General features: G+C 43.1%; 1 pseudogene; it reads right to left on the reverse strand.

Moving 5' to 3' along the window:
- Positions 1-5,178: 5,178 nt before the first annotated feature.
- On the reverse strand, positions 5,179-13,609 carry LOC109477082 (annotated as a pseudogene).
- Positions 13,610-14,100: the final 491 nt, after the last annotated feature.

The following is a 14,100-nucleotide window of genomic DNA, read 5'->3' on the forward strand; positions in this document are numbered from 1 at the left end:
AACTTTTCGCCAGCTAGAACGAACACAGACAGAAGGTGGTAAGGTGTTCTTGTGATCAGGGCTGTTGACTCTGAATCTGAAGATTCTGGGTTCGAATCCCTGACAAGCCCAACTGTTGTGTCCTTGGGAAAATGAGAACCTTACTTCGGTTAGGGCCGTCCGCCCAGCTACTTGCTGCAGGTAATGGTGTGAGATGTTATCGGGGCATCACTTTGCTGCAAAGCGCTGAGTTGTTGGAATTCTGCCCGACCGATTAGACTTACCTGTCCATAAGTTGTGATGTCATTCTGGGGAGATGCTAGACTGTCCATCGACTGTAGAACCATCATAATAGATGCTTCAGCTTGATAAACTTGTCGCTAAAACGAAAACAGACGGTAGGTGGTAGGTGGTAATGTGTTCTTGTGGTTAGGGTTGCAATTGTTGACTCAGATTCTGAAGGTTTTTGGTTCGAATCCCTGACAAGCCCAACTGTTGCGTCCTTGGGAAAATGGGAACCTTACTTCAGTTAGGGCCGTCCGCCCAGCCACTTGCTGCAGGTAATGGTGTGAGATGTTATCTGGGCATCACTTTGCTGAAAAGCGCTAAGTTGTTGGAATTCTGCCCGACCGATTAGACTTACCTGTCCAGAAGTTGTGATATCATTCTGGGAGATGCTAGACTGCCCATGACACCACCATTATGATAGATGCTTCAGCTTGATAAACTTGTCTCTAGCGAAAACGAACACAGACGCTAGGTGGTAAGGTGGTCTTGTGTTTAGGGTTGTTGACTCAGAATCTGAAGGTTCTGGGTTCGAATCCCTGGCAAGCTACACTGTTGTGTCCTTGGGAAAATGAGAACCTTACTTCGGTTAGGGCCGTCCGCCCAGCCACTTGCTGCAGGTAATGGAGTGAGATGTTATCGGGGCATCACTTTGATTGCTGAAAAGCGCTGAGTTGTTGGAATTCTGCCCGACCGATTAGACTTACCTGTCCATAAGTTGTGATATCATTCTGGGAAATGCTAGACGTACTGCCCATCGGCTGTGGAACCATCATGATAGATGCTTCAGCTGGATAAACTTGTCGCTAAAACGAAAACAGACAAAAGGTGGTAAGGTGTTCTTGTGGTTAGGATTGTTGACTCAGAATCTGAAGATTCTGAGTTCGAATCCCTGACAAGTCCAACTGTTGCGTCCTTGGGAAAATGAGAACCTTACTTCAGTTAGGGCCGTCCGCCCAGCTACTTGCTGCAGGTAATGTTGTGAGATGTTATCGGGGCATCACTTTGTTACAAAGCGCTGAGTTGTTGGAATTCTGCCCGCCCGATTAGACTTACCTGTCCATAAGTTGTGATATCATTCCTGGGAGTTGCTAGACTGCCCTTGACCACTATTGTGATAAAGATGTTTCAGCTTGATAAACTTGTCGCTAAAACGAAAATAGACGATAGTTGGCAAGATGGTTAGGATTGTCTGCCTGACGAGAAGTCCATGAGTTGAGTTAGATATCTTCCGATCAATTTTCTCATTATATCACACTTAGGCTACTTGAAAAACGTTTTACTTTACATTGTTTTTTTCCCTCACCAATCGGTATTTTCAATATTTTCCACTCGCCTTTCCCTGTACTGTGTGGCCAATCTCTCCCACAAAAGCCACGAGTTGAGTCACATCTATATCTTCCAAACAATTTCGTCATTATGTAACACTTAGGCTACTTGCAGATCGTTTCTTTACAATGTTTTTTCCGGTGTTTTCCATATTTCCCCCACTCGCATTTCCCTGCGTGGCTAATAATCGTCCCAGCAAGATCACTTCTGCCTGAAGTATGTAACGATTAAGTACCGCTGTGGGTTCCAGTATTGCACACAGGTGACCTATCGATCACGTACCCTGTACGTAACGCCACAGGACGCAAACATATCCACTGTACGTATTTGGAACGTTAGTGCTTTGAGTTCAGGGACCAATTTGTAGTGTATCTCGAAAGACCAGACGGTGGTGGTGGTGGTGGTATCAATAGATCCATTGGAAGAATGTTCCGTTTGATGGAGTAACAGGTTTTCAGCTCATTGATTGAGTTTGGGCGGGAAGTTGGGCCATGCTTGGCTGGTGGTCGGGAGTAGGTCGGAGTGTGTTCGTGGGTCAAGTTTGACTCAAATTTTATTCTAATTCGATTCAATAGTCGTGGTAGTATCAATACCACTTCTGCGTCAAGTATGTAACGATTAAGTTCCGCTGTGGGTTCCAGTATTGCACACAGGTGACCTATTGATCACATACCCTGTACGTAACGCCACAGGACGCAAACATATCCAGGGTATTTGGATCGTTAGTGCTTTGAGTTCAGGGACCAATTTGTAATGTATCTCGAAAGACCAGACGGTGGTGGTAACTACCACACTACCAATAGACCCATTGGAAGATTGTTCCGTTCGATGGGGTAACAGGTATTGAGCTATTGATCGGGAAGTTCGGCCATGGTTGGCTGGTGGTCGGGTGTAGGTCGGAGTGTGTTCGTGGGTCAAATTTGACTCAAATTTAATTCTAATTCGATTCGATAGTCGTGGTAGTGTCGAAGCCACTTCTGCGTCAAGTATGTAACGATTAAGTTCCGCTGTGGGTTCCAGTATTGCACACAGGTGACCTATCGATCACGTACCCTGTACGTAACGCCACAGGACGCAAACATATCCAGGGTACTTGGATCGTTAGTGCTTTGAGTTCAGGGACCAATTTGTAATGTATCTCGAAAGACCAGACGGTGGTTGTAACTGCCACGCTATCAATAGACCCATTGGAAGATTGTTCCGTTCGATGGAGTAACTGGTTTTGAGCTAGCTGTTGATCGAGTTTGGGTGGGAAGTTCGGACATTGGTTGGCTGGTGTTCGGGAGTAGTAACAGTGGTTCGTGGGCGTGGTTGAGAATTAAATTTGACTCAAATTCGACTCTAATTTGATTCGATAATCGTGGTAGTAGTCTTGGCCTAAACCTCCTCACATTGCGCGCTTCCTATAGTTAGCATAATCAGCACCATTTACGGCATAACGACAGTTAAGCTATCGTCTGTTGCGTGAAGGTGACTTCTACCATTTGCATGTTTCGCTCATGGAGATGCCCCGCACTTGTCAGTTACTATCTTGCCAACTACTTGAGGGTTATTACAATTTTGAAATCAGCCGATAGATATGATCTGTAATAACGCGACCAAATGGCCAGAACCGGGGTTTTGTAGTTAGATCGATATAGAAGCGCACAGTTACGTTATCAGTCCAACTATCAGCCCAAGTGTAATATGAGTCTATATTTAGATGCGATGCAGATTGATAAACCGCTGGGTATCTACATCTGTATAGCCGGTATAACCGCCCTTCCGCGTAACGTACCAGCTTCACAGGCACGCGACATGACTTGTTACACCTAATTTATATCCTCTGCACATCTACTAAATGCAAACGTTGTTTAAAGCTGATGCCCCTACTGTATATACTTGGTTCCACTCAACAATACTTCGGCAATGACAAACATCTTTAAGCACGCCTTTAAGCATGCGTAATGCTGAGGTCACATTTCCACAACGGGAACGAAAAGTGTGATATAAAAGACAACAAAGCACAAAAAAAGTTGAAAAAAATTAATAGTGGGAACTATTTGCGTATATTTTTGATATACATTGTTTATTTTTCGTTAATCGAAACAGCCCGGTCGGGCCCCGGTTTGGAAATGTGACCTCAACATAAAGGTTCCGTTTCGTCCTTCGCGTGTACCTTTACGCATGTGCTTAAAGATAGGATTTTGTGCAATGTGCATGGGGAAAACTAGTGAGTGAATGTACTTTTTCCATTCGTGGGCAAAACAACGCTATCTGCTTCTGACAATATCCCACTTATAACCAAAGCGAGCTTTAACAACGTACGGGCCACCTACCCATTTACCTTTATCTTATCTTCAGATGAACATACGTTAAACAATTAGATCTTTGTACTAACGAACGATGACCCAAATACATTTCCTTTACATCGCCGAGGGCTACTGCAAACTGACAAATCGAACAAAGGGATTTCAAAGAAACACCTGGTCCAGTAAAACTCTAATCCACTTCATAGAATCGGAACGAAAAATGCGTTGTTCGTTCGATTTTTTGTTATCTCAATTTAACGATGTGTCTCTGTTGACCCATATCGATAGTTCACTGCCTTGAAATCCGATACTTGAGCATGCCTTAAGTCATACGTTAAGTCCCGTTATTTCAGTCGAGGCCACACCAAGTAATTTTTATGGATGACGTCCAGGCGCGCATTGATTTTGGCCTGTTCCCAGAAAAAAAAACAAGAAATTCCGCCTCTTGTAACTATAACCAACGAGTCACGACAGAGGAATAAGGGAAGATGTGATTAAAGGAAAGGACCAGGACGGGACAACAACTGCTGTTCCACTGATTTATTGCTGTTTTCACGACGAATAAAATACTTGTTGGTTGTTACACTGTGTTCTCTCATTCAATATGTGTCCTAATATTTGCCATCCCCTAGTGTATTTCAAATCTAGGCATTTGGCTTTTTTCGGCCCTTCATTTTTTTTCGCGCTCTCGCATTAGATTTAGGGTCTCCAGAACAAATTGTAAAATTTAGTTGGTGTGGCCCAACTAAAAAACAAATTTTACTCCTGCTTTAAGACATGCTTGAATATCGGATTTCGGACAGTGCATTCTTTAACACACTCCAATGTGCAGGTATCTCATTTTTTGCTGTATCATCATTAACAGCAAGCTTGTCAGTGTGAAAAATTTGACGTCCGCAGACCAAATATGAATAATTACTCTACATATGAGTTCCATATTCCATCACATGATATCTACAGATATTGATCCGATAATATTGCATCCTAAGCCTTCAGACGATGGAAAAAGATACGTTTATTGAATTCTATGTAGCTGGAAATGTCTGAGATTAAAGGAACCCCGCTGTACTTAAATACAGATTTATGTAGAAATCAATTATTTACCACCGTGTCCAAAATGCTCCCCTTCTTCCTCACCATTCCCTACCACAAAAAAGCAATTTTACTACTAAACTCAAAGAACCCACATCTTATAGAAGAAGTGGATATAAATTCGTCTTCCATTGCCTAAAAAGACAAACCCAGTAAAACTAGTACCATGTATGTTGTAGAATATAGAAGAATGTTAGCCGTAGATATAGTCTCACATACCACTGTATTTCCTTTCTTATGTTGCTTGTAACTGCAATTAGCCCTCGGGCATGTATTTGGGCAACTTTCCATTATGTCTACAGTACGATATGTGTAGTACCAGATTCAGAGCATGGTGATAGCGCTAGAACGAGCTTATCATGTACATATTCCATCAGACGTGTTTAGAGGACGTTCAAATAGATGAACCGATTGTCTAAGCACTGCAAAAATCAAATCTTTAAGCGTATTTTAAATCATACGTAAAGGTACGGAAGGAACGGCACCTTTACGCACGCTAAACGAATGGATTTTATGCAGTGCATCAAAAGTTGAAAATGAATTTTCTTCTCTTTTCTAACAAGGTGACTCAAACCTCCTTGCTTCTAGTAATGTGATATTTGTGTTTACCGAAGGAAAACATATTGTTTTTGCTCTGTTTCTTCTTCTTCTGTTACAAACAAATAAGGTCAATGACCTGAACCAGACGGTAACCAGTCTGTCACCATGGTAACTAGTTTGTCGTGTTTCTGTATATATCTAAGCACTTGGTCTGATCTTCATCTCGGTGCGCTTGATCCTGTAGGCCACAGTAGCCCAGTAGATCCTGTTGTTGAAGTTCCCGTCGCTCCTAGACAGAAGAATGATCAACATGTGAATAAATTTAAACGCAACAAAACATGTGCCAAGAACGTGATTGCCAATTTTTGGCAGCCAAAGCGATTTCGGGGCAGTGAACTGACTTTTTCGAGTCATTTTTCGTGGATTTTTTTGTCATTTTCTTTAATGTTGAATCAGCCCTATCTCATAGCATACTGATATCTGTGCGGTAAAAATGCGATTACGTCACTGACGGAAAAAGGTTGCTTGTTTCATATCATTGACTGGTTCTTGCTATTTCTTGGTACTACCATTTTCGTAGCTTGTTTTTGGGCTATGTCAAAAGTGAAATGATAACGAAAATGGCAGTAAAATGTTATATATCAGACAGATTGTTTTTGTATTGCCGCCTTGGAATTGCATTGGTAAAAGGCCTGTTTGAAGTGTAAATTGCATTACTACGTGCTGTATACACCATACAAGTACTGTAGTTATGTTGAGCTATAGGAGAGACCAGCCTGCATCCTGTTATACTAGCGAACCGGGTAGACCGCAATGTCCCATCAGTCTTTTAGATGAATTGTTCCAGATAAATTTTACGTTCAATTAGGTTGCAACCAGTACCCTGAGAATAAGTCGTCAATCTTACGCAACGGAAGCACATCACTCTCACGAGTCTCATCCGAACGAAAGGAAATGTAGCCCCGTTTGTCTCCGAGCCCATCACCCTAATAGACCGAACCCGAATGTCCATCAAACAATTACTTACTTACTTACTTAGTTCGAGCTCCCGCTCGAACCAATCCTGAGAGTTGTCTCCAAAGCACTTTGTCCTCCATGGCCTTCTTTATCTCCCTGGTGTCCTGTAAGTTGGTGTCTTTGCGCAGATTATCCAGGAATGTTACTCTGGGTCTCCCTCTGCTCCGTTTTCCTTTTAACGGTTCCCACAGAACGAGACTTGATGCCAGGATGTCCGGGTGTCTAATGCAGTGACCGGCGATTTTCATCCTGCGTTCTCGTATTTTGTCTGTGACAGCAGGTAGATCCTGGTACAACTGTTGGTTTGTAAGTTTGACGTTCAACCAATGAAAGAAGGGCAATTAGCGGCTCGACCAATGAGAGAGTGGCTTCATGTCCGTCAACTTGCATTTCAACTTTCACTTCAATTTGCATTTTAATTTGCATTTCTGCGTTTTGATGGAGGTGGGCGGGGCTTCATGATCGGTCTATTCTTTTTTAGGGCGGGCCCACAAGGCCCACAAACCAAGAAGATGTGAGGGGGAAATGAAACTGGTTGAATGAAACAAGAAGTAGCGCAATTCTTTACCACACGTTACCCCTGATAAAATCTTACAAAATATCTCTTCTCCTTTAGAAAGAACTCGTGATATATTACGTTTGTGCATCTAAGTGCAGTCTTATTAGCATTAGCCCAAGGTGATCAATCATTTGAGTGACACATCGTCATCTCATATACTCACCACCTGGTATGTTATCTGTCTATTTGACCAATTTCTACCCTTTGCAGCCACTTCTGAAGCCTGGTAGAGGCTAATTAACCCTTAACCCCGCCCAACCAGCTATTTGGGATCCTATCGTGACCCCCGGCCAGCTTTTTTAAAAAGACATTTCTTGTTTTACTTTCTCGTTCCATCATCTACTAACAGAAGTCATCATCTCTGTCAGAATTTGGGTCTCATTTCCTGTCGGCCGTTCCCCCCGGCCATAACGTTAATAGAGTACAGTTTCCCGCTCATTTCCTGACGGGAGAGGCAATTACGGGGTACCGCCTGATGATTGCATTCATCATGTCGGATGTATTACCACGTCATTTATCTGTGGTTCACCAGAAATTCCTATATCATCGGTTTGAAGCACTCTCCAAGCAGGCTAGGGTCTTAGGTTTCGGCTTATTTTGACGTAGTAAAACGAAGCAATTTTGACCGATACACACGACTCGTCACAGAAGCTTTCAGATGACATCCACCACCATTCTTCAGGTGCTTAGGAAGGTAGTGACGGCGAGGGTGTTGTATATGGGAGTAGTCTATGGCGGCCTCCGTCGCGGTTTAACGTTTATTTTGACGTGTTTAGGCGTTTTTATTGGGCTGTCTTTTTGTACTGGTATCTGTTTATTACGCCAGCCAAGTGACAAATTGTATTTAGCTCCCTATGAAATGAATACTGCCTAGTCAACTTTACAACTGACAAAATATCTGCTTGGAGATTACGCTTAAAGGCACGGTGACAGGATGAAATATTGCCCTGAAATTCAGCAGTTTTTCAGTAATTGCCTGCATTGTGCATATGATGCATTAACGTGGTAAAATTACGTGGCTGTCTCTTTCATTTATTTATCCTTGTAGTTCCCCCATTCAGTAACTTCTGGTATACGTAAGGCTGGAAACACGATATATTTTTTGTACTTGCTGCCCTTGTTGTTATAACGTTGTTACGTTAAGTCTACGGCAAAGTGTACTTCAGTAAAACTAACTCCCCTGGCATTTTCTTAGCCTCAACCAGGCTTCGAGAGGTGGCTAGAAAGAGTAGAGACTGGCCAAATAGAGAGATAGCATGCCAGGGGAGTTGCATTGGTCCTTTAGAGAGTACAGTTTGCCGCCTCACGAAGCCTGGTAGAGGCTAGCATTTTCTACTCTTTCCAGACGCTTCCAATCTTGTAGACGGTAGGTCTTGAAATAGTTTAAAAGGGCATTATTGCGTACGTACCTTTCATAGTAAACGCCGTTGAGGTTGGAGTACCCGCACATCTGGTTGAACCACCAGCCCCCGCCCCGGTAGTTGGCGCAGCTGGCGGCGTTGTCGTAGTTCCTGGTGCTGAAGGGCTGGTTGTTGCTGTTGTATCTACTCGGGAGTACAAAAAGGCGGGAAAAGATTACTCTCCAAGCAGAGGTTTGGGTTTTCGTTATTTTTGGCGTGTTTTTATACTTTTTTTCATCTGGGTTTCTTTTTTGCACTGGAATTTTTCTTTTACCCAACAGAAATTCCAGTGCAAAAAGAAACCCCGATAAAAAAGTCTACAAACACGCCAAAAAAAAACACACCTAAACCTCTGCTTGGAGAGTAGGAAAAGATATCACATCTTGAGATGCAAGTCGACAGATTCACGGATTATTCCGTTAGATGTTTGGTCAAAATGTTGCCATTGCAGACGATATCTTTTCCAAAACAACATTTGAAATCTATGGACGGGATGTTATACGTTCTGCTGAAGTGCTGTGCACAATACATTATGAGTTTCGTTCTGTCGACATGTCGACACATACAACGGAAAGTGGAATAGATCTGTGTATCTTATGCCCAAAACATTGTCAAGAACGATCGCACAATATATCATCATATCAATTCATCTTGAAGGGGATAACCACAACGGCACTCGGAGACACAATTATGTAATGTACAATAATTCTGTCAATGTTGATTCAGATAAAAGATTTTCGTGATAAGCTACAAAGCAATGTTGACGTGATGATCACGCTCGGGACTAGGTTATTGCTTGTAGAGGAAATTGTAATTAAAACATGAAATCATTGTCATACTTCAGATTTCTTCGACGTAGAAACAAAATGGCGGCACTAACCTGTCGCCGGAAATGACGTCACCGATGGTGCCCTTGTACCCCTCCACCTGCAGTTTGTACCTCTGCATGTCGGAGCCGACCTTGAACGATTCATACTCGGCGTACGCCATGTTGTCGTCCCAATCGTAAAGCTCGATCCGTAACGTGTACCTGTGTGCAGATTTTCTCTTCATTGTCAGATTTTCGTAGCCTAGCTGGCTACCATCCAGATTTTCGCTCCGCAACGCTCGAAAAAAATCAATTATTTCGAGCGTTGCGGATCGAAAATCCGGATGGTACTCAGGCTAAGATTTTCGTCTTCGAAGAAGAGAAACATATTGTTTTTGCTCGGTTCCTTCTTCTTCTTCTTCGCTTCTGTAGACAAATAAGGTCAATGACCTAGACCAGACGTCTGCCACCTTGGTAACTGGTGCTGCAGCAGACACCCTGTGAAGTTGGGTAACATTATGTAGCAAGTTGGACGGGCTAGTCACCATATATATGAGTGCGTTTGAGAAAGAGTAAACAGAGCAGTAGTTTGAGGTTAGACTACTAGTAAGTATTCTTGTTCAGTTCAAACTGTAATTCATCTGTTTGCGCTATTAAAACCCGCGGTGTTTGAAATGGTATGGCTATGAAAAGTATGAATACAGTACATATGAATTTTGAAAAAAAAAGCAGCTGAATCAATTGTAAATCAGCTGTTAATGATGATCGTTTTACAAGTGATTTATAATGAATTAGTTTTTTCACATCTTCTTATTCGAACCAAGGAAGCAACTACTAGATCATGGGTGTGACCAGTCGGATAGATGATCTTACATTCTTCTTGATTCCTGCAATACAATTTGCAATTGGCTCGCAGTAGAACCCCCAGTACATGTAGGTTTAGGGTTAGGGCATAATCCTCGAGTGAAGTTGGCCATCTTAACCTAAAAAAAAAGTTACCGTTTAGCCGTGGTGAAGGCGTGGAGGTGCTTCAGACCCAGCCAGAACTCGGTGTCGGGGTAACCGAACCCCCGCACGTACTCCGTCCAGTTCCGGTTAAAGTTCACCTCTCCATTCAACCTGGACAATACAAGATCTTATTATAGAATTAATACCCCCTCTGGTCGACATAGAAGAAGAAAACAGTAAACATAACCAACAAAATATATCTATTTGTATCTAGATATGCAACACCACCACAAGACACCCTTTCTTTGAGCACGCCGTAAATTGTGCGTAATTACGTAAAGGTTCAATTTCTTCCTGTGCGTAAAGGCTCAATTTCTTCCTGTACGTAAAGGTTAAATTTCCTCCTGTGCCTGCACCTTTACGCATGCTGTGAGGTATAGGATTTGCGCAGTGACCCACTGACCTCCTTTGTATGACCGTCCAGCCGCCCCCCTCTGCCTCGTGATCACACCAGACCATGGTCTGCACGCTCGCCCCGGAGGGTGGATAGTGTAGGGTCCCGACTTTCTCCGGCCGCTCTGGTACACCTGTGCACAGTCTGGGGTGGAGCGGAAAATGCTTACAAGTTTATAGTGTTAGTTTCGATACATAGAACTTATAAGCATTAGTGTAGACGTTAGAGTAGATATCAGCTAGATATGTATCAACTCTGAAGTAGCTATCCATACTTTGTACCTATTACAATTGTTGTGCAAAAAACTTTGACTTTGTTATAGCACCTGTCACACATTCCCGACCTTCCTCCGAATACCAGCAGACCAAAGGTTGGCTGACGTACTAGAGCAATCTGACCAGATTCAGGCCACGCCTATCTTCCTCTTTCTATTTGAATCGAATTTGAGTTAAATTAGAGTCAAAGTTGACTGCCAACCACGCCCCGGCTGCTCCAAACGCATAATAATCCTGTCAAAGAATACCGACCTTTATTTCGGGTTTGCGCTATGGCTTTTGGAGGAGGCCTTCGCCTGGGCTTTGGTTTCGGCTGTAGTTCACTGGACTCTTCCTCTTCGGTAGGGGACGCGATCACTCCAGGGTTACACTTCTCTTGGAGCTGCTTCTCCAAAGCCTCTATGCGCGCCGCCTGGCGAGCTATCACCTAAGTACAGGATAACACCCGGGTCTTCATTACACATTGCAATTTTATGGCACAATTTACACACACACAAAGTTTCCGTAGGATATCTTGAATTCGGGAAAACTTGATCTATCCGTAAAAAGCTTCATCATGGAAAAAGTGGTTCATAGAATCAAACAAAATCTTTATTTGGAAAATCATGCCCGAAGGCTAATTGCTTATACTAAGTCAAAGAAAACTACTGTCTGATCAACTTGTACTATTAAATGCTTTACTATATACTAGTGTGAGTATACGTCGTTTTATGTTATGTAGTAGTAGTAGTAGTAGTAGTAGTAGTAAGCCTTTTTATTTCACTCGAAAGCTTGTTCGGTACATACATATGACCGCTTTTCAACAAGGTCGAGGGTGAGGGCGGGGTCACGGATTACAAATCAAACCAAAATATAATACAAAATCAAACCAAAATACAAATCAAAATATAATACAAAAATAAATAGTAAATCATGTTATGGGGTTTTACTTCTTCTTTGAAGGCAGTGGATAATGAATTGTCCCACGTTTTGCGTAATGAGTGAGTTTTGTGATCTTTATAGTATTAACATAGTCCTTTGATGATCTTCTAAATCTGTTTGAAATCATTTGTTTCTCTCGGTCTTATATGAGGACGTCAGAATGTGTGGTATGGTTTTGTTTACCTCGGCCATGCTGTCAAAGCGGTTGAGCAGAGTGATGGCTGACGTGCTGTAGTTCAGCAGAATGTTCTGCATCGTCGATCTCTCCGTCTCCAACCTGGCGATCACCTCGGCCTGCGACCTGACCTCCTCCCGCAGCTGCTCCACCTCCCCCGTCTCCTCCTCACCGGCCGGGGTCGTGTAGGCCTTCGGGGCGACGCACACCGTCTGCCCGGCAGGGAGGCTGTACACACCCGCCGCCTGGCCACCCTCCCCCGCGCCGGCGTCTGGGCAGAGACATTTTTGGCCCCGACTAGCCGCGACCAGTGCGGCTGTTAGCAAAAAGAACGCCGCCAAGTTCATCCTTGCCAAGTCTGTGAAGACAAAACAAGAAGACTGAGGTTTTAATTTAAATTCTACTTGCATGAGAGGTCCCTGCACGATGGAGTGACGCCCACTGAGCCTCTTAGGCTAATCTGTCTAACTGTGTGCAAAAACACACTACGGATTTGGTGCGCCTATGTGCGACAACATCAGCACATTTGCCACCGAGAGCCGTAAGAAAATTGCATGAGAGCAGCGGCCAAGGTTGCCTACAATTTCCCTACACCTTTTTCAAGTGATAATAGACACAAAATCACTGATGAGTCATTGACGAAAAGTAGTGGATGCTACTTGAAACGTCTGATAGTTTTCAAAATGCTGCTTGCATGCATGAGATCTAGAGCGGCCGCGGTCATGGTAGCCAACAATTTCCATACACCTTTTGCAGTGATTGTAAATTACAACATCGTAACAGTCACTGACGAAAAGTAGTGACTGCTACCTGAAACGTCTGACAGTTTTCATAGTATATCCAGCCGCTTGAGTAGCAGTTTTTCGTGTTAGTATCTCATATACCTGGATGCCTAACCTTCATCGATGTACTATTAGTATTAATCTCCAAGCAGATCTTTTGGTGGGGGTAAGACATTATCAAACTGGTCAGTCTGTAACCATTTCCCCACCCAAGTAAGTTACAGACTGGCCAATTTGATACTGTCTTACCCCCACCAAAAGATCTGCTTGGAGATTATATTAGTATCACAACGCCTTGCTAGTAGTCCCGCCGAAAAAAAAACAGGCATTGGACGGTTACATGAACATGCGACACAAACTATATACTGAAACGTCCATCAGTATTTGTGCTGAGGGGGACTGTAGAGCGATTAAACTTTAGACTTACCTTCTAGCTTCTACCAGGCACCGCGGATCGCTGGAAAAATAGCAGAAACTGACCGAAATAAAGGGATAGTATACCAGAGAAGATCCCAGTCCATAGAATATCCAATGGCCCTGGATCTTCTCTGATATGCTATCCCTTTATTTCGGCCAATTTCTACTATTTTTCCAGCGATCCGCGGTGCCTGGTAGAGGCTACTTACCTTCCACAAAGGACTGAAATGTACTTACTAGATTTTTAGCTGTCTAAAAATCTCTGGCCTTCTTCCAATAGTTAGACGGACGCTACTGGCTTTCAGGCACGTTTAAGCCTTCACTTGAGTCACGTGAACTGGGAAAAAGCGGGTCATTGTCTATTTGTTCTCAGGGTGTTCCGAAGACCAGTTATGTTTGAACAATCTTGTCGACATGCGGCCAACGCAAACTGTCAATGCAAATGAAGTTTGTCGTCTCGCGACTTTTATTTGCGCTGCCAAAACAAGAGTACCTCATTGAATTACGACCACACAGTGCGACTTGGCGTTTGAATTCTACCTCAAAGCTGGTATCAATTGAAAAAGTGACTCGTACTTTGGCCCAAAGACTAAAGTGGCAGTCTTCAACACTTGGTAAAGGCCATAGTAAGTAAATTTTATGGATGACGTCCTCCGCAGACTCCAAATCTAATGCGATAGGGCGAAAAAAACAAGGAGGGCCAAAAAACAAGATTGCTACATTTTCACATTTTAACCTTGTTAAACAAGAAATGTATTGTGTTATGTTTACTGCCAACTATTACAATATCCATTTGTCACTGACTTTTCAATCATTGTACAGATGGTT

This window comes from Branchiostoma belcheri, unplaced genomic scaffold (genome assembly GCF_001625305.1).
Source record: "Branchiostoma belcheri isolate BF01 breed outbred unplaced genomic scaffold, Haploidv18h27 scaffold4, whole genome shotgun sequence".
Classification (NCBI taxonomy): Eukaryota; Metazoa; Chordata; class Leptocardii; order Amphioxiformes; family Branchiostomatidae; genus Branchiostoma; species Branchiostoma belcheri.